The sequence below is a fragment of the Papio anubis genome, chromosome 10 (genome assembly GCF_008728515.1).
Source record: "Papio anubis isolate 15944 chromosome 10, Panubis1.0, whole genome shotgun sequence".
Lineage (NCBI taxonomy): Eukaryota > Metazoa > Chordata > Mammalia > Primates > Cercopithecidae > Papio > Papio anubis.
The window spans coordinates 126234260-126256882 of record NC_044985.1 but is presented as its reverse complement, the minus strand read 5'-3'; the positions used below and the strand labels follow the sequence as shown (position 1 = coordinate 126256882).

The window sequence follows — 22623 nt, the reverse complement described above, 5'->3', positions numbered from 1 at the left end:
ATGGTGAATTATGGAAAACATTCATTTGGACACGTTCTCTTCTTTTTTTTTTTTTTTTTTTTTTTTTTCAGTGACAGGTTTTGTTTTGTTTCTAAGTTCTGGGGTATATGTGCAGGATGTGCGGGTTTGTTACATGGGTAAGCCTATGCCATGGTGGTTTGCTGTACAGATCATCCTATCACCCAGATATTAAGCCCAGCATCCATTAGCTATTTGTCCCGATGCTCTCCCTCCCTCCCTCCCTACCTCCTGGACAGGCCCCGGTGTGTGTTGTTCCCCTCCCTGTGTCCATGTATTCTCATTGTTCAGCTCCCACTTATAAGTGAGGACATGTGGTGTTTGGTTTTCTGTTCCTGCATTAGCTTGCCGAGGATAATGGCTTCTAGCTCCATCCATGTCCCTGCAAAGGACATAATCTCATTCCTTTTTATGGCTGCACAGTATTCCATGGTGTATATGTACCACATTTTCTTTATCCAGTCTATCATAGATGGGCATTTGGGTTGATTCCATGCCTTTGCTATTGTGAATAGTGCTGCAATGAACATACGTGTGTGTGTATCTTTATAACAGAATGATTTATATTTATTTGGGCATATACCCAGTAATGGGGTTGCTGGATCAAATGGTATTTCTGCTACTAGATCTTTGAGGAACTGTCACACTGTCTTCCACAATGGTTGAACTAATTTACACTTCCACCAACAGTGTAAAAGACATGTTCTTATATATAAACAAACAAATACTGATGTTGCTTAAGATCTATGGCACTCCCTTAATGAGAATCTTGCTAAACTGTTCTAAATAAGCCAGTCGTTTTGCATCGGATTTCACTCAATGCTGACTGAAGGCGGAGTGGCTCAGCTCTGTCTTCCTTGCTATCTGGGTCTCCATGAGGGACCATTAGTGGTTTGTGTCACTATGGATGAGCAGTTCTTGAGTTATCGAAGTCAGCACGCACACACTGTTGACCATGTGGTACCCTGAGTATATTGTATAGCTATGTTGAAAGGTTACTAATGTAGCTCTTTTAAAAACAATATGCTGAACTATAACTGTATAAAGGTAGCAATTATTCATGAACAGTATGACAAAATTACAGTTACTTATTTCAATAAAAAAATTATTCTTTATAAACAAACTTACTGGCAAGTGAAAATTATATTTCCCCAAATCATCAGATATAAAGATTTATTTGAATTCTTTAACATGAGATACACTTTATACTTTTTAAAATAAATTATCTGGTTCTCACGAATAAGCTATATGTGTAAAACATTAACAAAACACTTTTTCTTTCTTGATGGATAAATTTGACCTGGAGTTAACGTTTTAGCCATTTGTCCTTGGATACTCCATAATGGTGGGGTACAGCTGTGATGTCACTTAGGGTCAAGTGACCCCAGACAGAGTATGAACCATGCACTGTGAACTGTGAACCCTGACACCTTCTGGGAAGACAGCTCTAGGCTGTCCAAGTGCCAGACACCTAGGTGCCACCTGTCCCCGTGAGGACCCAGAAATCGCAGATGATGTTGCCACAAGATACTGTTCTCGCGGGCTGTGGGGCTTCCAAACCTACACTGACCATCATGGCAGCCGCTAGCCACATATGGCTATTTAAATTCAAATCAATTAAAATTAATCAAGTTAAAAGTTCAATTCCAGGGCTGCCCAGGCACATCTCAAGTGCTCACTCAAGCGCCACTTTGGGCAACGGGCCTTATGTTGCACGGAGCAGATGCAGGATAACTTTCTCATGCCAGAGTCCCCACAGGACCGCACGGGGTTGAAGGAGGCAGGCTCGGCTCCTCTCGCCCTGACCGCGGTTGGGACAGGGTCCTCACTAAAGAACGTTGGATGCCACAGGACACAGGCAGCACCACCTGGCCGCATTGCGTGATAAACCTGCGTCAAAGGGACCTGAGGCAACCTTGTCAATCTCAATATGGAGTTAACAAGGCCTCCTGGGGGCATTGCAAGCTGACTGTTAGGTAAGGACAGACTGACCCACTGAAGTGCAGACAAATACGTTAGCAGTGTTTCCACCCATCACTTTTACAAATGCTTTAAAAATACCATCTTCCTGTGGGAGGCCAAGGCAGGCCGATCACCTGAGTTTGGGAGTTCGAGACCAGCCTGACCAACATGGTGAAACCCCAAAAAAATTAGCCAGGCGTGGTGGCAGGTGCCTGTAATCCCAGCTACTCAGGAGGCTGAGGCAGGAGAATTGCTTGAACCCGGTAGGTGGAGGTTGCAGTGAGCTGAGATCGTGCCACTGCACTCCAGCCTGGGTGACAGAGTGAGACTCCGTCTCCAAAAAAAAAAAAAAGAAAAAAAATACCATCTTCATGATGTCATCGGAAACATTCTGCCAGCTCCTGTTGCTTTCAGTGCCCTCCCCAGCAGCCAGGCAGGACGAGGTCCATCGTCCCCGCAGAAGATCAGCCACGCAGGATGAGGTCCGTCGTCCCCACTGCACATCTCCTTGGAGAATTCCCGTGTGCATTTGCTCCGATTCCAAGCCTTGCTTGGATTCGCTGAGGGAGCTGAGGTAAAACACGGCCGCAGTTGGTGAGTTACAGAGAGAGAAACGATATTCTCAGCATCCCTGTTCAGGTTACGGCCTGGTGCAGAGGCTGAATGCAGCCACCTGGGATGACATGAATATTCATGATTTTGGTGTGTTTCTTAGTCTGAGCAGTAAATTCAAAGCGTTCCTTAAAGATTTTTGTTGGAATCTGCTTTGAGGGGAGATTTTCTCCTAAATCAGCAATGGATGTCGATATTTAACACGGCTGTCTAGAGACTAATAAAGGTGGCAGAGAGTGGACCGAGGCACCCCACAGAGGCCTGTGCCCTCCCGCAGGCGGAGGAAGAGCAGTTCTCCAAGAAGATCCGCTTTAATTCATTCTTCCCACCTTCTCAGAGTTCCTGCAATGGCTCCATCCTGCCCAGCGTCCCCTGGGAGTGCACGGAGGCTCCGTGGGTGCCGGCAGAATGGCCCGCAGGGAGTGGCCGGACAGAGGAACACACGGGGCCTGAAAGACCTGGGGCCACATCCTGCTGATTTTCCCACGGCAGAATCTACATTGAGGGCTGGATGTGGCCACATCAACCACGGAGCCCACGTTTCATGACAACCCTGCCTTGTCGGTGACGGATGGGAGCAATCAGTCCGCCGAACCCGGCTGTGAAGTCGCAGGATCCTGGGTCCCTGGTGGGTGGCAGCAGTCAGACGGCGGAACCCGGATGTGATGGGTGGCAGCAGTCAGACGGCGGAACCCGGATGTGATGGGTGGCAGCAGTCAGACGGCGGAACCCGGATGTGATGGGTGGGAACAGTCAGACGGTGGAACCCAGATGTGAAGTCGCCGGATCCTGGGTCAGTGACGTGTGGGAGCACTCAGACGGAAGAACCCGGATGTGAAGTCGCCGGATCCTGGGTCAGTGACGTGTGGGAGCTCTCAGACGGAAGAACCCGGACGTTAGAGGTGGGAACAGTCAGACGGCGGAACCTGGGCCTGAAGTCGCAGGATCATGGGTCTGTGACAGGTGGGAGCAGTCAGAGGGCAGAACCCGGATGTGAAGTCGCTCGTGGGTCTGTGATGGGTGGGAGCAGACGGCGGAACCCGGATGTGAGGTCGAAGGATCATGGGTCTGTGATGGGTGGGAGCAGACGGCGGAACCCGGATGTGAGGTCGAAGGATCATGGGTGTTCAGACACACACTGACGCTGCTACTTTCCCAAGTGCCTGTTTGTGCTGGAGCTGGGGAAGGTCACTACAGATGTCGGCATCCAGCTCTGACACAGGAGAAAGTCTCTCACAGACGCCGCCGCATCGCTGCCCTCTTCACTTCTGAACGAGCCAGTGGGGCCATGTGAAGCATCTCAACAGCGCTAGGATGAGAATAAACTCCCCGAAGCACCCTCAGATTCACAGTACAGAATTGCTTAAGACATGTTTAAAAGATGTTTTAAAAATGTTTTAAATTTATGTTACAGAACGTAAAAACATTGAAATTAGATTTTTCCTCTATAATTAATACAGTTGGCTAAGTTCTCAATGAATCTTGTCAATGCAGTTAATGTATTTCTAAAATATATTAATAAAGAGACTATTTCATATCACCTAACTTCCACTATAATTGAAAATATGTGTTTTCACTGAAAAAAACTATTTCCTAGCACATAGTGCCTCAGCCATGTTTGAGAGCTGGCCTCATCTTCCGGAACATTTGCTGACATCCGTCCCATGCACCTTTAATTCTGTCCTGTCATCATCATCATTTGGCCTTAGTCCTAGAAATTGAAATTATTTCCAAGTTACAGAGTTTAGGAGACTCCACACTCCCTGACGTGTCCCCCAGGGTCGGCTCTTTGTGCCCTAGTCTAAGCTTACTCACGGCACAATCCTGTTTCCAAATTTCACTGTGAATAAGCCGGCACCCATGGCGCTGGGCAGGATAAGGGCAGGTCCCGGCTGCCCTGGGAGTGGCTTCCTCAGGAGCTCTGGAGTGGAGCAGGAGCCTCACTCCCACCCAGCCCTGTGGCACCTCTCCAGAGGTGTGCCCTGCTGGGCCTGAGAGCCCCTTGGGGTCCAGATGGTGAACCTGCTCTGTGCCTCACAGCCTGGGTGGGATTGTGAGACCATGACTCTAAGGCTCGATTTCTTCTGCAGAAACTCCAGATAACATGAAACTTACTGTGCTACTGGAAAAGGCCTCTCGCTGGTGACCAGGGCGTTAGGGGTAGGTGTCCCTGGGCACCTTATCAGGTGGAGGAGGACCTTCCAATTGTGAGATTGTTGGGACAATTGTCACGAATGGTTGTCAGGTTTTTAGATTCTCTTTATCCATCCGTCAACATGAACACATGGGTATTACTGTCCTCTAAAATGGTGTGTTACAGCCGAGTGTGGTGGCTCACGCCTGTAATCCCAGCATTTTGGGAGGCCAAGGCAGGCAGATCACCTGAGGTCAACAGTTCGAGACCAGCCTGGCCAATATGGTGAAACCCATCTCTACTAAAAACACAAAAATTAGCTGGGCATGGTGGCACACGCCTGTAGTCCCAGCCACTCAGGAGGCAGAGGCAGGAGAATTGCTTGAGCCCGGGAGGTGGAGGTTGCCATGAGCCGAGATCATACCACTGCACTCCAGCCTGGTGACAGAGCAAGACTCTTGTCTCAAAAAAAAAAAAAAGTGTGTGTTACACCAATTAATTTTCATTCTAGACCAGCCTTGCATTCCTGGGGCGAATCCCACTGGGCTGTGGTACCCATGTTTTCATACGTACCTCGGTTTGATGTACTAATATTTTGTTAGCTGTTGCTGCATCTGTATTCATAAGTGAATGCATGGAGAAACGTTTCCTCCAACTGCACTTTCTAAAAGGATTAGAGTTTGAGAAGGATTGGCGTTATTCATTTCTTAACATTTGACGGAATTCACCATGGAAGCCATTTGGATCAGAGAGTTTTTCTTATTAAAGTATTTTTAATTATTCATCCAATTTTGTCACTTGGTACAGTTCTATTTAGACTTTATATTTTTTTCTTCAGTCGGTTTTCATAATGTGTGTCTTTCCAGAAATTTGTCTATTTCATCTAAATTGTCTAATCTGTTAGTATAATGGGAATCCTAGTATTCCGCTGTCATTTTTTTAATCCCACAGGGTCAGTCATCTGTCCTTGTTTCATTCTTGGTTTTGGCATTTTGTGTCTTCTCATTTTTTTCTTGATTGGTTCAGCTCTGGGTTTGTTCATTTTGTCGATATTTTTAAAGAAGCATGTTTTGTTTAATTTTTTTCTGTTTCCTATTTTTAAAATTTCTGTTACTTATTATTTTTATCCTTCTGATGGCTTTGGATTTAGTTTGCTTTTATTTATCTTTTTTTTTTAAGGTAGAAGCTTACAGTATTGATGCGAGGCTTTTCTCATTATCTATTAAAGGCATTTAAGCTAAAAATTTTCCTCTAAGAAATGTTTTAACTATAATCCTGTAAATTTAAATATGTTGAGTTTTGTTTTCATTGAACTCAAAGTACATTTTAGTTTTGTTTGTGATTTCTTAATTAACCTGTGTTTTTTAAAAGAATGTTTAATTTTCAAATACTTTGTGACTTCCAAAATATTCTTTTAAATTGTTTACTTCTAATTTAACTGTATGATGGTCAGAGAACATACTTTATGGTTTTGTTTTAAAAAATTCTGCACACGTTACATCCTAGTCCATGAGGCACCCTAGAGAACACCTCATTTGCACTTAGAAAGACTGTGCGGCCCAGCCTGCTTCCATTGGGCATTCGTGCTAACAGTATCTGTTCAGATAACCGGACGGTATTGTCCTGACGCTTCCTGCTTGCATGGAATAATTTGTTCCATCATTTTATTTTCAACCTATTATTTCTTTGCAACTAATGTATTTTTTCTTGTAGACAATATATATCGAATTATTCTAATCTGTTTTGAAAACCTCTGCCTGTTGGTTGGAGCAGTATTTGGTTGATTCAAGTGTAATTATTGATATGGGTAAATGATTTGCTAGTTGTTGTTTCTAAGTTTTACATTTTTAAGTTTTTCTCTGTTCCTTTTTTCTTATTGCTTTTTTGGAGTCAAGTCAAGGGTCAGAATTTTTTTTACTTACAGTGACAAATGATGCCTGTTTTAGGCTTATGAGTCATACAGTCTCTGTTACTGCTTTTGAAATCTGCAGTTGTATGTAACCTAAAAGTAGCATAGACGCATTGTGTAGACAAGTGGGTGTGGCTGTGTGTTAGCACAGCTGCATTTATTACCACAGGCCACTGCCCTGCAGGCCACGGTATCACGGCTGCGTTTATTACCACAGGCTACTGCTCTGCAGGCCACCGTCTGCCAACCCTGGGCCCCAGAGGAATTTTCAGGGCAACTGGTTCATTCCCTTGCCTTGTTGTCATTGTTTACTTTGACTTACTTTCCTAGAGGTTACTTTACTGACTACACTGTGAGCCTTACCTTGTCTTATTCTAATTCAGGTCAGTGCTCACCTGTCTCTGGTGAAACATGAGCATGCTCCAGTGCATTGAGCGCCAACCCACCTCTGTGCTCCTACCACCATCAGTATGGCATCTGCATATGCTGTGAGCCCAGCAGCACACAGGTGTGGTGACTGTGATTACTGCTCTGCACACTCTTACCTCGCATTCTGATGCTGATGCCCTTTAGAACAGATGGGCCCTGCCCGAATCCGGTGTCAGTGTTGAGCTGATGATGCTGCCTGCCCGTCAAGGCGCACCACATTGTTCATTGCTCACACGAGGAGGCTTTCTGGGGAGGTCCTGACAGGCTTCTCAAGTGAGTCCAAAAGTGCCTTAAGAGGCGAGGAAAAGGAAGCTGATCAGGGGTTTTACGGGAGGCAGGGAGGGTTCCACACATGGGCCGGGCTTGCGGGTTTTGAGCCTCCCACCAGCACCAGAAGAGAGAGCACCTGGAATTTCTTCTCATCTTGCCCAGACAGGGCAGGGGGAAGAGGGAGGGATGGGTTTATGAGCCAGCAACATCAAACATGAACCCCATGCCACTCTCATCCCCTCTGCCCAGATCTGGGAAGCTTCCAGTCAAACTTCAGAGTCAAATTGTGATAAAGAGTCTGACTCCATTGTCAAAGTGTCTCTTTCTCTGTTGAATGTCTCCATTTGTTGAGCTGTTGTTACTACACTTTCCTTTAATTCTTTGTAACATTCTCCTTTATTTATAAATAACTTATAATAGTTGTATTGAAGTATTTATCAACCAAGCCCAGCATCTGGGTCCCCATGAAGATAGTCCGTGGCCACCTGGACCTGAGCTCGTGCTTTCTTGCTCCTTCACAGGCCTTTAACATTCTGACACAATAGATTGTGCAACCCTGGATTCTAATTTTCCTTTCTGCTGAGGGGTGGTGGTTATGCTGTTTCTGTCTGTCTAGTTACCTGCATGTGCTAAGTTCAGGGAATTTGCTTCTTCCCATGCATGGAGGTGGGTGTTGGGTTTTCATCCTGCTCTGTGGCTCTGCTGGGCACCACGCATCACCCAGGGTCGCTGGCCTGGGTTTTCAATCTGCCTGTGGCTCCCTGCTGGGCGCTGGGGTTTTCACTCTGCCCAGGGCTCCCTGCTGGGCGCTGGGGTTTTCACTCTGCCCAGGGCTCCCTGCTGCTGGGCTCTGGTGGATCCTGCTGCACATGTGCCTGGTCCCGTGGTCAGTGTGGATGCAGAAGCAACACAGGCACCTCCACCGAGCCCAGCCTTTCCAGCAGGTGAGGAGGGTGGGGCTCACTAGGACTCTGCTATCTCCTCCTCCAGCACTTTCTGTGAAATGTCTGGACAGCGAGCTGGTCACCTTACAGACCACACCCTAGCCCTGGGCCCCAGCCTTCCCATTTGCCTCCCAGGTCCCCACTGTGCTGACGACACTGCTGGGCACGGGGTCTTCCCTTCACCAGGTGAAGGCAGCTCTTGGCCGGAAGCCGGTGCGTTTCAGGGCCAACCCCCACCGTTATGGAAACGTGGATGAGCCAGGGGTGAGGCCTCTCCGTGAGGAGCGTCATAGACATCACCGTTCTTGCTAAGGCTCCACAGCTTTTCCTAAGTGCCTCTCAGTGTGTTGAGTACCTTGGTTGGTTTCCAGAGCCCTGGATGGTTGCTTATGAGTTTTGTCTGGTTCAGTCTGTGTCTTTGAGGAGCCCGTCCAAGCCCTGCCACGCCTTCACGGAGGCCTTCAGTGATGGTTTCGTAATCTTGTTTACATTTCTACTGTCTGAACAACAGGAACTGATACGCAAGGAAATGACGATCACAGCAGATTCGGGACCATGTTCCCTTGCTCTTAGTTTTTGGGCAGACGCTTGCCTGAGCCTCTCCCACGTGCAGTTAATCCCCTCCATGCAAGAGAGGGTGAAGCCACGTGGAAGGCGACTGGGCTGAATTGCAGACTGAGCGTGAGTGACGGTGCCCCACAGGGATCAACTTCGGCCACCACGGGGCGCCATCGCTGCTACTGCCCAACCAAGCTGCTGCCTGAAAGGCCTTCAGCAAAAATGCACACGATTTGTTCCACTCCCACCAGGTCCCAGACAGGGTCTACAGGATGAGATTGTTGTGACGGGACACGTCATGCTGCAGAAGTGACTGGAACCAAGCTGCTAGACGGTAGTTACAAACGTGATTTTTGAACTCAAATTAAAGAATGTCTTCGTTGCTCTACATTGTTGATGAAGCAGGTGCGGCCGTATTGCTGACACTGCTGGCCTCACCTCATTCATGTGCTGTGAATGCTGCCAAAGATCTCATGATTCGTGCAGCGTAATCCATTCATTCCTGCAGCATAATTCATTAATTCACATCATTTACATTAGGTCAGGTGTGGAAGACTGGGACCAGATACGTTTAACTTACTCGACAAAGATCAAATTTATTGGTGATCAACTGGCACAAAACCTCAAGTCTTCTGATTTCCAAAAAATCAGTGATGTAGGAAGACTGTGCGGAGACCCTTCTCTGGGCTATTTATGCCATCAGCTGTGGTCATCTCCCAGCAGGGAAATAGTTAGCAAAGTGCCTCTGCATCTGCTCTACAGTAAACCAGTGTGACGCTGGGTGTCGTCACCGTCTCTCAGACAGGAGGCGTTTCCGTGCCCAGCCCTCCCAACTGTGGCCTCTGGAACGGCACTGACACAGCCCTGTGCTCACCCACAAGCTGCTTCTTATGCTCATTTTCCTTTCTGGACCTTCCATTTTATTTTTAGATCAAAGTGTGAACCGGTATCATCACGATGAGGGTGGAAATTTCAATCAGGATGTGGCTGGTGGAATGTGTTCAATGCCGTTCATCACAGGCTGTTCAGTTTTATAAAACTGCGGATGTTTTCAACAGAAAGAACCAAGTCTCCCTCAGCCCCTGAGACTGAGAATTTGGAGCACTCCAAGCTCTTACGGCACCTGCCATCTGCGTATTAATTTTAACATTTGCATTTTTGACTCAAAGTTAACAATGATTCTCACTGTCCATGTACCCTGGAGGGACAAGGCAGGTATCAGGGCTGCGAGAGCACAGACGGCACGGAGGCAGGCTGGGAATGACCCCCACTGCGTCCACCGCCCTTTGCAGGGCCTGTGAGGAGGGGGAAGCAGTTCCAGCCTCAGCCTCCCACTGCCAGCCTCGGTCCGCTCTTTCGATGGGTTTTCTTATATTTTCACTGCATTTGGGAGAACATCTGAGAAATATCAGGATCAAAGGAAAATATGAACCTTCCTGAGCAACTGCAATGCCTTTTGTCTGCCTTTGAGGATAAACGTGGTTGTGCTGGGAGCTTGCTTGGGTTTGGTGTGCAGAGTTCTGCTGCATCTTCCTAAATGTGCCTCCCTGTGACTGAGGAGGGTCTGGGCAGGGAAGATCTGGGCCAGGTCTGGGGCCCTGGAAAGCGGCACTGCAGTGCTCTGATCTGGGAGAGGAATTCCAGGCATCATCTTCATCAGTTCACATGTGGACCGAGGGACGTTTGTTAGCAGGACCACGTGACAGTGACGTGGTTTAGTGGCCGTGGCCGTCCCCGGGGGCCGCTGTAATGAAATGTGGCTGAGGGTGCAGACTAAGCCACAGACACTCCCTTCCCACAGTTCTGGAGGCTGGAAGTCCGAGACCAGGGGGCCGGCAGATTCGCTGCCTGGGGAGGACTTGCTGGTACCTGGGTGGCGTCTTCCCACCATGTCCTCACGAGGCAGAAGCGGAGAGAGCTCTCTGGGGCCTCTTTTACAAGGGCACTGACCTCATTCACAAGGGCTCTGCCTTCACAACCCAACAACCTCCCAAAGGCCCCACTTTCTAATATCATCACCCCCCAAGGTAGACTTCAACCTGTGAAACCTGTGAAATCTAGGGGGACACAAACATTTAACACACAGCATTCTGCCTCTGTCCTCCCCCGCCCAATTCAGGTCCTACTCATATTCCAAGTACATTCTTCCCTTCCAAACAGTCCCAAAGTCTTAACTCATTCCACCATCAATTCAGCATCTAAGGTCCAGAGTCTCCTCTAATGATCACCTAAATCAGGCATGAGTGAGACTCAAGGTGCAACTCATTCTGAGGGAAACTGCTCTCCAGCTGTGAAACTGTGAAGTCAAACAGTTCACGTGCTTCCAAAGTACAGAAGTGGGACAGGCACGGGACGGACGTTCCCACTCCGGAAGGGAGAGAGTGGCAAGAAAAGTGGCTGCCCAAGACGTCCAAACCTTTAGGCCTGAGAATAATCTTCTTCGAGTCAGAGCTCTCGTCCAGCCCCACTGAGGTGGAAGGTCACACCCCTAGAGCTTTGATGGGGAGGTCAGGTCCCGGGGCTTGGGAAAAACACCTCCAGGATGGGCATCTCTCCGGGAGAATCCTCGGCCTTCTGAGTAGCTGGAACTGCAGGTGCATACCACCACACCTGGCTACATTTATAAAAAAAATTCTTGTAGAGACAGAGTTTTGCTTTGTTGCCCAAGCTGGTCTGGAACTCCTGGCCTCAAGTGATCCTCCCACCTGTGCTTCCCCAAAATGCTGGGATTGCAGGTATGAGTCACTATGCCTGGCCTCAGTTATACTTCTTTAAAAATAAAATTAATAGTTGCCCCAGGTTCTGCAATATACGTTTACAGCTAATCCAAGTCCATTTTCAGATAACAGTATGCCACACCACCAGTATTGTCAGTAACTTATAGTAATGAAGGAATCCTAATTCCTCCCCATCCATGATATCATTGCTCCAATCCATTCACTTGTATGTGGGACAGGTAAGCATACCTATAAATATTATATAGTATATACATGTATATGTATATATGCATGCTTTAGAAAATACACTTTTCTATTGTTCTAAACAAACTGTACCATTAGGACAAATAAGAACGATAAAAATATTTTTATTTTACCTTCACTGATTGCTTCTTTGATGCTCTTTGTTTTGTTATGTGGATCCGAGTTTTTGACCTGTATTATTTTCATTCTCTGTAGGAAACTTATTCTAAAGTTTCTTGAGAGGCCAGTCTACGGGCAACAGATTCCCTCAACTTTTGTTTGTCTGAGAAAATGTTTATCTCTCCTTCATTTTTGAAAGATAATTTCACAGAGAACAGAATCTAGGTTGGTGGTTTTCTTCTCTTAACAGTCTCTTTCAATATTCCACTCTCATTTTGTTGTGTGGTTTCTGGGGACACGCCAGGCGCTGTTCTTATCTTTGCTCCTCTGGCAGTCAGGTGTTTCTTTTTCTTCTGGCTTCATTCAGAACTTTTTCTTTATCTTTGATTTTCTTTAGCTTGAAAATGATAGGTCTGGATGCCTGAATTTGTGGTTTGGTGCCTGAGATTAGTTTGGGAAAACTTTTCAGTCATCATTGTTTCAAATATTTTTTCTGTTCCTTTCCCTGTTTATTCTCCTCTGGTTTTCACATAGTTCTGGATATTTTATTGGTTTTTTGTTCAGCCTTTGTCTCTTTCTGTTTCAGTTTTTTTGCAACCTTGAGCTCGGAGGTTCCAGCGGTGTCCACTCACAAGGCTGACCAAGCCCTTCACTCCTGTCATTGTGCTTTGATTGACAGCTCCTGTCATGGTGCTTTTGCTGACAGCTCCTCTCAAGGTGCTTTGGTTGACTGACAGCTCCTGTCATGGTGCTTTGATTGACAGCTCCTGTCACAGTGCTTGTTGCTGACTGACAGCTCCTGGTCTTTTTGCTGTTTATTCGGATTTCCACCTGTCCGCTTACGTTGTCCATGGTTTTTTGTGATGTTAATTTATCCATGAGAGCCCGTAGCAGATTAGTCACAGGTGTTTTAAATTTCTGGTCTGAGAATTAAAGCAACCCTGTGGTATTGGAGTCTGGTCACGATGTTTGAACTGTTTCTTTAAACTGCCTTTTGCTTTGCGGTGCGCCTTGTAATGCTGTGTTTATAGCCCACATGATATAATGAGTAACAGAAATGGCTGCGAAGCAGCTTTTAGTGGCATGGGCTGCTGAGATATGGGGAGGGGAAGCTGGATCAGCCTCAGCCTTCCAGAGCCTGTGCCCCGGGGCAGGTCAGTTCTGTGTCCCCCTTGGGTGGTACGGGATGGGTGGGGGCTGTTGGGTCCTGGTGGGACCCTGTGGTTTACACTCTGTTACCTGTTGTCTCTGGAGGGCAGGCCTTGCTAAGGAGAACCCCAGGCTCTGGCAGAGCCAAGTTTTTGACCTGTATTATTTTTCTTCTCTGTAGGAAACTTATTCTAAAGTTTCTCGAGAGGCCAGTCTACGAGCAGCAGATTCCCTCTTCCCTCCCCTGCCAGAAGCATGAGGGTTTTTCTCTACTGTGAGAATCTGGTCCAGCTCTCAGAAGTAAAACTCACACAAGTTTTGGACTCACTGAGACAGGGTCCCCTGAAGCTTTAATGTGCAGACTGGCCCACACCAAGTGTGCAGCAGGGTGTGAATCCCAGCTCCAGCCCCTGCCCTGGTGCCAGGCCCTGTGGGTTACTGCTCTGGAAAGTGTCGATTCTCTGTGCCCACCTGTTTAGGAGGCGGTGGTTTGCACTGTGACCTCACTTCTTCACCAGATCTACAAAGGGTTGCTGATTTTGCAGTTTGTTCAGCTTTTTACTTGTTGTTAGGACACAGTGGCGACTTCCAAACTCCTTGCATCCCCAAACCAGGAAAAGGAAGCCAGCTGATGGACACGCTGGTGCTGATGTTGTTCGTGTGATGATGTCACACGATTACGTGATAAACGTGATCACACGAGTAGTGACTTGTGTTCAGGCATCTAGAGCGGCGGCATTTTAGTTGCTTCCCAGTTTTCCACGGAGCGCTGGCGCTAGGGTAATTATGTTTCTAATGCTTGAACTAATTAGTGTCTTCATACAACAGATTTATAAATATCAAGTTATTTTAACCAGATAACAGCAATCTTGCTAACATGCACAAGCCAGTGTACTTAACACCTTGCATGGACTCTTACAGCCCTTGGAGGACACAAGCTGTGTCCAGTACTGTGGTCAGGGAGCCCACAGGGGCCTCTGCAGACCCCGTACCCAGCACTGTGGTCCAGGCAACCACAGTGGGGCCCACAGGGGCCTCTGCAGACCCCGTACCCAGCACCGTGGTCCAGGCAACCATAGTGGGGCCCACAGGGGCCTCTGCAGATTCCCCCAGAGCCGTTTTCTGCGGCCCCACCCCTCCCAAATTGTGCAGTGATGCTCTTGCTGGTGGTTTCAGCCGGGCCAGGCCCGTGAGTGCATGGAGGGTGCTGGAAGGGGGAAGGTACAGAGTCAGGGAGCAGGTTTCACCCACAGTTCTCTTCCTCTGGTTTCGCCCACGCTGTCTTCCTCTGGGCCAGGCTTGTGCATCCCCCAGTCATCACTCCAGCATGGGGCTCTGCATGAGCCACGCCCTCGGCTCCTGGGTCACCCTCTCCCTGGGTGCTGGCAGCACCCCCTTGGGTTCCTCACCCCCACCTGCACCTTTGCTGGCTCCCCATCCTCTTGTGACTGGGTTTTAGGTGCCATCGGCTTTGCTGAAACTCTGAACAAAACACTAGGCAGAGCTCAGACCAGGCCGGCCAGGGCAGCCCGGGAAGACACCAAGGCCAGATGGGAATGCCTGACTCCAGTGAGCCTCTAGGTCCAAATGGCATCCTGCTGTTCAACCAGCACAGTTTTAAAAAGGGCGAGCTGCGTAAGTGAGAGGAGAATCCCTCTAAAATCATCACCAATGATGTTCCCGTGGGAACCCACGCCTGTGGCTTGGTACACGCTTTCTACAACATTTTCTTTGAGTATAAAAATGAGATCACAGGTGCAACTGATCAGTATTCACATCTAGAAACTTAACGCATGTTTATCAAAAACAAACAAAAACATTCTTTAATGGAATTCATCATTCTAACCAAGCATCCCTCATGTATTTAAATCAAATGCTCTCTGAAGACATACGTGCTTCAGAAATAAGTGGAGTTTAACTCTTTAATTCTAAACAAAAATGGCAAATGCAAAAGTTTCTGAAAGGAAATTGTTATCAATAAACTTCTCATTGACAGGTCATTTTGGGCTGTGATGATCTATCTGGACCCCAATCAGAAGGCACAGGTTACAGAATTCCAGAGACCATCTGAACAGCCCAGGGACAATATAATTGGTTTTTATTTGTTCCCATTTTCAATTTAATTGTGTAGAAAATGTAAGATTATTTAGATATCCTGAGTTAGGATATTATGCTTGGTTATTTAGATTTTAGTAGCAGGATTGACAAACAAAGGGAAATAAGGATTTGACTAATCTTTAATATTGGGCATTAATTCCTGAAGATATTATTTTAAAACCAGTTATAGCAAATAAGCAGACGGAAAACCCTACTTTAGGTCACTCTTATACATCACCAAAGACTATGACTTACTGAAACAGATCATTTATTCAGCAGTAATCGGTTTTGATTGTTGAATTTTAAGAGTGATTGTGGAGATGGTAAAGCTATTGGCTAACTGTAGATATTATGGCAAATTGATCTGATGTCTGAGGACAGAACTGAGATTTTCCTGTGTCTCCAGTAAGTAAAAACTGTAAAGTGTCAGATGTGAGTAGGCTCCGATCGTTAGCACCAAACCCATCGATCCTTACCACCCCTTCAGGTAAACCCTTCATGCAGCTTTGCCACAACACAGACCCCCAGTCCCCATCTGTTAAGAGAGCAGGAATCACACCACCTCTTAATTACACATCTCAGAGCTGAGCTTCAACCCTGCAATTCTCCCTCACTCTTCAGTTGCATTGCTGTATCAGGGTTTGAACTTCTGAAGGATGGCTGAAGGTATTGTACGTTCAAAGAGAAAAGTTATTTCTATTTATTAGAGAAAACACATCTTCACACTTGAGAAAATAAAGCAAGGATAAATCTTTGTGGCTGTCCACTCATTCATAATTGTCTTACTCATGAGAATCCAGGCCCGCTGTGGAAGATTCAAAGCCAGGTTTGAATATAGGGTACACCAGACTCTACGTATTGTTTTTTTCTAGACAATCGTTATTTGGTGAAGAGATAAGACCATCACACTAATAAGTTCCAAAATCTAGGTCATCAGGTTCCTCAGAACATATTTGATTCCATTTATTTATCTATAAGAGCAATTGTTCTGTCTGAGAGCTTAAGGAAATAGCTACAGTTATATATAACTTTCAGAATACAATTTCTTAAAATTCAAGTAAGTTGCATTTATATGAATATAAGACCCGAATATATTTAAAACAAATATAAATACATTAAATATTCTTTTAACAGAAACAAGATTTATGAAATGACACATTTGTATGCTACTTCTCATGAAATATTAAAGCAGATGACAGCGTCAGAATGTGTATTTGGAATGTGTATTTTAAGGGCTCCTTAGAAAAGTGACTGATTCTGGGCAGGGACGGGTAATGCCCAGGCTGAGCTGGGAGCACCTTCTGATGACACCAGACAAGAAAGCACTTTGGTGCTTGAAAGGACTCACCTAAGGGATTCTCATGTGCAGATGTGGAGCCGTTTGAACATAGGAAACGGTAACAACCACAATGCATCCCATGGGAGCATTAAACCATCAGCATCTTACAGTCAGAGGGAGGAGGAGGGAGGGCGTTCTGACGGGAGGACATTGAGGGCCCTGGCTGTAAAAACACTAACGATAGAGAATTGCCGTCCTCTAGACCCAGTGCAGTCATTGACCCAGGTGAGGATCCCAGCGGGCGCTGAGACCGTTGCATGCGCTGCTTCCTGAGCAAGATGTTCACAGGCTCTCAGAGAATCAGACCGCCCTTATTAGTTACTTGCAAAGAGAAAAGTCACTTCCTTCCCCACATGATCAGAATTAATGCCAACAGGAGTGGCGTGTCTGAGTCTGTGCCTCATGAGCCACGATAAAAGGCCCACAAGCCCATTCATGTCGTGTTCTTGCCAAAAACGTGTGGCCAACCCTGGCCATGAGGGACCCTCAGACAAACCCAGAACATGCCGGGGCTATGGGTCCCCTGACTTAGACACTTCAAAACATCAAAACCATGAGCCAAAAACACAAGATGGGCTCTGTCCTGTATTTGGGGAGAAATTTAAATATGGCTATATCCTATATATTATTATTGGCTTGGTGTCAACAATGATATTCTAGTCACTTTGGAGAAGGTCTGTTTTTAGGAGATGTGCAGTGAGTTTAGGATGAAGGATGGTGAAGTCTACAGCTTTATTCAAATGGCCCCACAACTACCAGCCATATGTGTGCATGTCTGCGCGTCTGTGCGTGCACAGGTGATATGAATGTGTGTGCATCCGTGCCATGTGCATACACACGTGTGGGTGTGTGTGTGACTGCATGGATGTGCACACCTGTGTACAAAGAGAGGGTGTGACAGAGCCAAAGACCAGTGACTCCGGGCTCACAGGTGAAAGCTACGCCATCTGTGCATTGTTTGGTGTAGTCAACACAAAGGTTTAAATTTTTTCCCCCCAAATTTAGAAACCTTAAGTTTTCCTTTTAGGGAAATGAAATACAAAATCTTTTCTCAAACAAGCAAATAAAAATACTAATTAGCGTATTTTGCTTCCATTGGACTAACGATGGAATGGGCAGCTCGAGAGCCCTTTTTGCCTTTTGGCCTCTAATCCCACCAAATAGAGCCTTGCTTTCTGAATGGGAGGTCAACACCCTAGGCTGATTTCCTTAATATCTCTTGTCATTAGGGTTCAAAATTGCTAGTAGTTTTAAATAAAATTTGCACTTGATATCATAAGCATTGAATGATATGTTTTTGATTATAGGGGCTGCTATTTATATCTTCTCTCTTGAAAGGGATGCATTGGATATGAACCCCGAGTCTGGCTCAGTGGGTTCAGCGGCAGGAACGGTGACAGTAGCCACACAGCAGCCTTGGAGTGGCCGCTCACCTGAGGCCTCACAGTGGGCACCGCCCTGGTGGCCGCGGGACGGAGGCATCTCCAGGCCTGTTTACAGACACAAAACCGAGGCTGGCAGTGAGGAATCTCCCAGGTGCTTGGGACCAAAAGGCTCATTTGCGAATCATCCTGCAAGATCAGTCTTAAGTCTCCGTTCACAGGTGTGGTCGGACAGTCCTCGCCTTGGGGGCTGCAGGGATAGTGGTGACACCTCCTGGGATGTACCGTGCTCCCACGGCCAGCTCTCGCTCTCTGTCCATGGTCCTGTTTGATGAGGACTCCTGGGCTCAGACACCAGTCCCCAGGGTTACTCCGTTAGGCAGGGCAGTGACCTGCTAACTCAGGGCTCACTGGAGTAGAAGACGATAGACAGGAAGCCCTGCTCGTCATGCTCATTGATCCAATTATTACAGAATAGAAGAGCCTCCTTCCTTGACCTCAGTGCAGTGAACTGTGATTATGTGATGAAAATGTACAGAATGGGAAGGTGGGGCACATCCAATAAAGGGCTCATTTCACTGCTGCCTTCCTGTTCTGCAGTGCGTGGAACTCGGGGTCTCTAATGTTGGAGGCTTAAGCAGGGCTGCAGTTGGGCTTAAGTCGTGACTTCCTTTGACACGTGATGGAGGCTTGGATGCGGAGTTTTTGCTCAGGCTCCAGGTAGAAGGAAGCTTAACTCAGGCTCTGGGGCCTCTCTCCACCCCTAGCATGGGAGAATGCATCAGGATCATGTAACCATGTGGTGCCGTTGACTGAATACCAAGAACAGGCCCAAAGTGAGGGCTTCTGGCTGGATTTAAAAGGTCCAGAGGGGCTGATGGAATCCTTCATCCAAGGCACTTAAACGTATTATTTGCAGGGTAAGAACAATATCAGGACACTTGGAAAGTTTTGTCAGTTTTGATTCTCTTTCTAAAATGCAAATTTAAATTTCCACCTGGGAAAACTATTCAATACTCAATTGACTTTCGAAACAGGGATTGGAGCACTCCAGGATGCTCTGTGCTCACAGAACTGGAGGGGCGGAGGCTCTCCCAGACCAGGCAGTGATCAGGTGTAAACCCGGGTCCCTCGTGCACCTCTGAGGCCGGACTCCAGCACTGACAGCTGTCAGGATGATTGGCATGGCGCTGAGAATGCCGCTGTTGCTTGGAATTTTAATGCTAAATCGATGCCTTGTTAATGGAGCTTTTTGTGTGGAAGTTACATGACTGTATTTTGCTTCGTGTTATTAAGTAACAATTAAACTAAGAGTCGAAAGGCGCCTGTCAGAGTGACCCTGGTGAAAGGCGCCTCTGACCCCAGTGAAAGGCGCCTGTCAGAGTGACCCTGGTGAAAGGCGCCTCTGACCCCAGTGAAAGGCGCCTGTCAGAGTGACCCCGGTGAAAGGCGCCTCTGACCCCAGTGAAAGGCGCCTGTCAGAGTGACCCCGGTGAAAGGCGCCTGTCAGAGTGACCCTGGTGAAAGGCGCCTGTCAGAGTGACCCTGGTGAAAGGCGCCTGTCAGAGTGACCCCAGTGAAAGGCGCCTGTCAGAGTGACCCTGGTGAAAGGCACCTCTGACCCCAGTGAAAGGCGCCTGTCAGAGTGACCCTGGTGAAAGGCGCCTGTCAGAGTGACCCCGGTGAAAGGCGCCTCTGGCCCCGGTGAAAGGCGCCTGTCAGAGTGACCCCGGTGAAAGGCGCCTGTCAGAGTGGCCCCGGTGAAAGGCGCCTGTCAGAGTGAAAGGCGCTTGTCAGAGTGACTCGTGAGCGCCTGTCAGAGTGGGGACCTCTGGTGAAAGGCCAAGAAAGCATGCCTGTCAGAGTGACCCCGGTGAAAGGCGCCTCTGGTCAGAGTGACTCCCAGGAAAGGCTGCCTGACCTTGGTGAAAGGCGCCTGTCAGAGTGACTCCGTGAAAGGCTACTGTCAGAGGACCCCGGTGAAAGGCTACCATCAGAGTGACTCCTCGGGGTGAAAGTTGCCTGTCAGAGTGACCCCGGTGAAGGCCTGTCGAGTGACCCCGGTGAGCTCTGTCAGGCGGGGACCTGGTGCTTCTCTGACCCCAGGGAAAGGCGCCTCTGCCTGTGAGCACCCCGTGAGGCCCTCTGACCTCGGGTGAAAGGCTCTGACCTCGTGAAAGCATACTGTCAGAAAGTGACCCCAGAAAGGCCTGACCCGTGAAAAGGGCACCTCTGGACTTTGGTGCGAAAAGGCGCTTGTCAGAGGACCCCGGTGAAAGGCGCTTCTGGCCCCCGGTGAAAGGCTTCGTCAGAGTGATTCGGGTGAAAGGGCGCCTGGCCCGTGAAAGCGTCACAGAGTGACTCGCGAGATGCCTCTGGCCCCGGTGAAAGGCGCCTGTCAGAGTGACCCCAGTGAAAGGCGCCTGTCAGAGTGACCCCGGTGAAAGGCGCCTCTGACCCCAGTGAAAGGCGCCTGTCAGAGTGACCCCGGTGAAAGGCGCCTGTCAGAGTGGCCCCGGTGAAAGGCGCCTCTTTCATCAATGTGATCCTCATGGGAAAAAAAGACCCTCAAAACAGAAATCCCAGGGATGCCGACGGATTCTCACAGAAGTGTTTTCCTGCTTTTGATGGACATGAGCAAAATTTAAATCTTTACTTTTTTCACTGAACTGGTTTTTTAAATTTAAGTGAATTATTTACACTGTAATGATATGGTTATTTTTAAAGCTGAAATTTGGTTGCAGCTTTACACCAACCCACCTCAGGCTGCAGGGGCCGGAGTGAGGGCTCTGGCCAGACGACCATCCCCAAGCTGGGCCTTCCCAGCCCGTGGCTCCCACCTCCACCGTCCTGCAGTGATGAGTCCAGAGTCTCCACGTAGAAATCCCCACAGAGCGATTCTGATCCACGTTGGAGGTTAGAACAACTGACCGTGGAAGACAGAAACACCTATATGAAGGAGAGGTCCCATGTACACACGTACACACGCAAACACATGCACACACGTACACACGCAAACACATGCACACACATACACACGCAAACACATGCACACACATACACACGCAAACACATGCACACACGTACACACACACGCAAACACACACACAAATGCACACACGTACACACATGCACACACATACACACGCAAACACATGCACACACATGTACACACAGGCACACACTCATAGACACACACACATGCAAACACCCTTGCACATACACGCACACAGCCCTCAATTTACAAATATTTTAGAAAAAATTCCATTTCACATGTGATCCAAAGTATGCCACGAGGACTGGAGGCTGTGGCGGCTCATTCGGCTTCCTGAGCATCCCGGCCTCCCGGCTGTCGAGGCCAGAGGGTTCTGCAGGGACAAACCTCACCCCCCTCCCAGGGTGTCCGCCCCACCCCTCACCCAGGCTTAGGAGCCTGTCGAGCCGTCTCAGATTGATCAGGAAACATGGGGTCTTCTTGCTCTTTACATTTGTTTTCTGTTTTTATTGTGAAGTTGGGAAGCTGAGCATTTTACCGTTTGTCAGACCCTTCTCACCGCTCGCCCACTCACAGGCTCAGAGAACTTTCAGCTGCGTCCACGCGTCCTCCTCACTCACAGGGCTGCCTCTGTGTTTTAATAGTAACCCGAATTTACACACGTCCTCCTCACTCACGGCGCTGCCTCTGTGTTTTAATGGTAACCCGAATTTACACGCGTCCTCCTCACTCACGGCGCTGCAGATAACCCCTCCCAAGGTGCCCTTGACTCTGACTTTGTGAATGGCGTTTGATATTGGTGTCCGGGGATGTCCTCACATCCTGATATCATAACGCTTTGTGCTAAGTATTTTCAGCGTTGATAGAGATTTTTAAAAGGGGATCCTTGAGGAGTCTGTCTTGTTCTGGGAAACCCGACGCCCAGGCTGCCTCCCGAGTCCGTGCGTGGCCTTCCCGCCTACCCCACCCTCTGTGCCCTAAGCCAAGGCTGCAGGAAGGGGAGGGAGAGGCTGGAACCACTGTGGCCCCCACACCCCGCCCCGCCCCGGCGCACGCTCCTCTGACTGCGACTTCGGGGGTCTCACCCTTGCGGTTCTCGTCCTGTGCGTCCTCAGCGTGTGTTTTACGGTGAAACTCTGTGACCTGGAGATTAGGCATGAAGCTCACGCGTTGTTTTCCAAACACAAGCCTCACAGAAACGCCCTGGTCAGGGCGCTGGGCTGGTGCTGAGAACATTTAGAGTGGCCTCGTACCAGGGAAGGCCTTGGGACCGGAGCTTCTCTGCGGGGAGTGGGGCAGCCAGACAGCATCTCCCGCTCAGAAAGTGAACCCGCCTGGCCGGCTCGCAGGCCTCAGAACAGCGTGACCAGGAGGGAAACGGGGGCAGAGGCAGAGGCGTTGCTGAGCTGAGGCCTAGCCTGGCTCCCGCCGGGGCCTAGACCTGTGAGACCCTGTGGGTCAGGGCTGGAGGCCGTCCCCGGTCACTGCCACAGCCCCAGGACAGCTGGAGGGAGTTCCCATCTCCTGCCTCCTGATGGGGTTTGCCCTGGTCCCTTGTTCAAGCCGCTGCAACGGAACAGCACAGGTGCGGCGGCTTATCAAGGACTGAGACTCGCTTCTCAGTGCCGAGGCCGACAGCCCGGGGTCAGGGCGTGGCAAACCTGGTGTCAGGGTGGACGTCCAGGCCTCTCCCTGGTGGTTACCTCTCCCCGGTCTCTTCCACAAGGACACCCATCCCATCATGG

At 48.4% G+C, this 22623-nt stretch overlaps 1 protein-coding gene across 1 annotated transcript in view; it reads left to right on the top strand.

Annotated features, from left to right (window-relative positions):
- Window positions 1-22623, top strand: part of LOC101026611 (contactin-associated protein-like 4) — a 200551-nt gene that overhangs the window by 82810 nt on the left and 95118 nt on the right. The window lies entirely within an intron of this gene.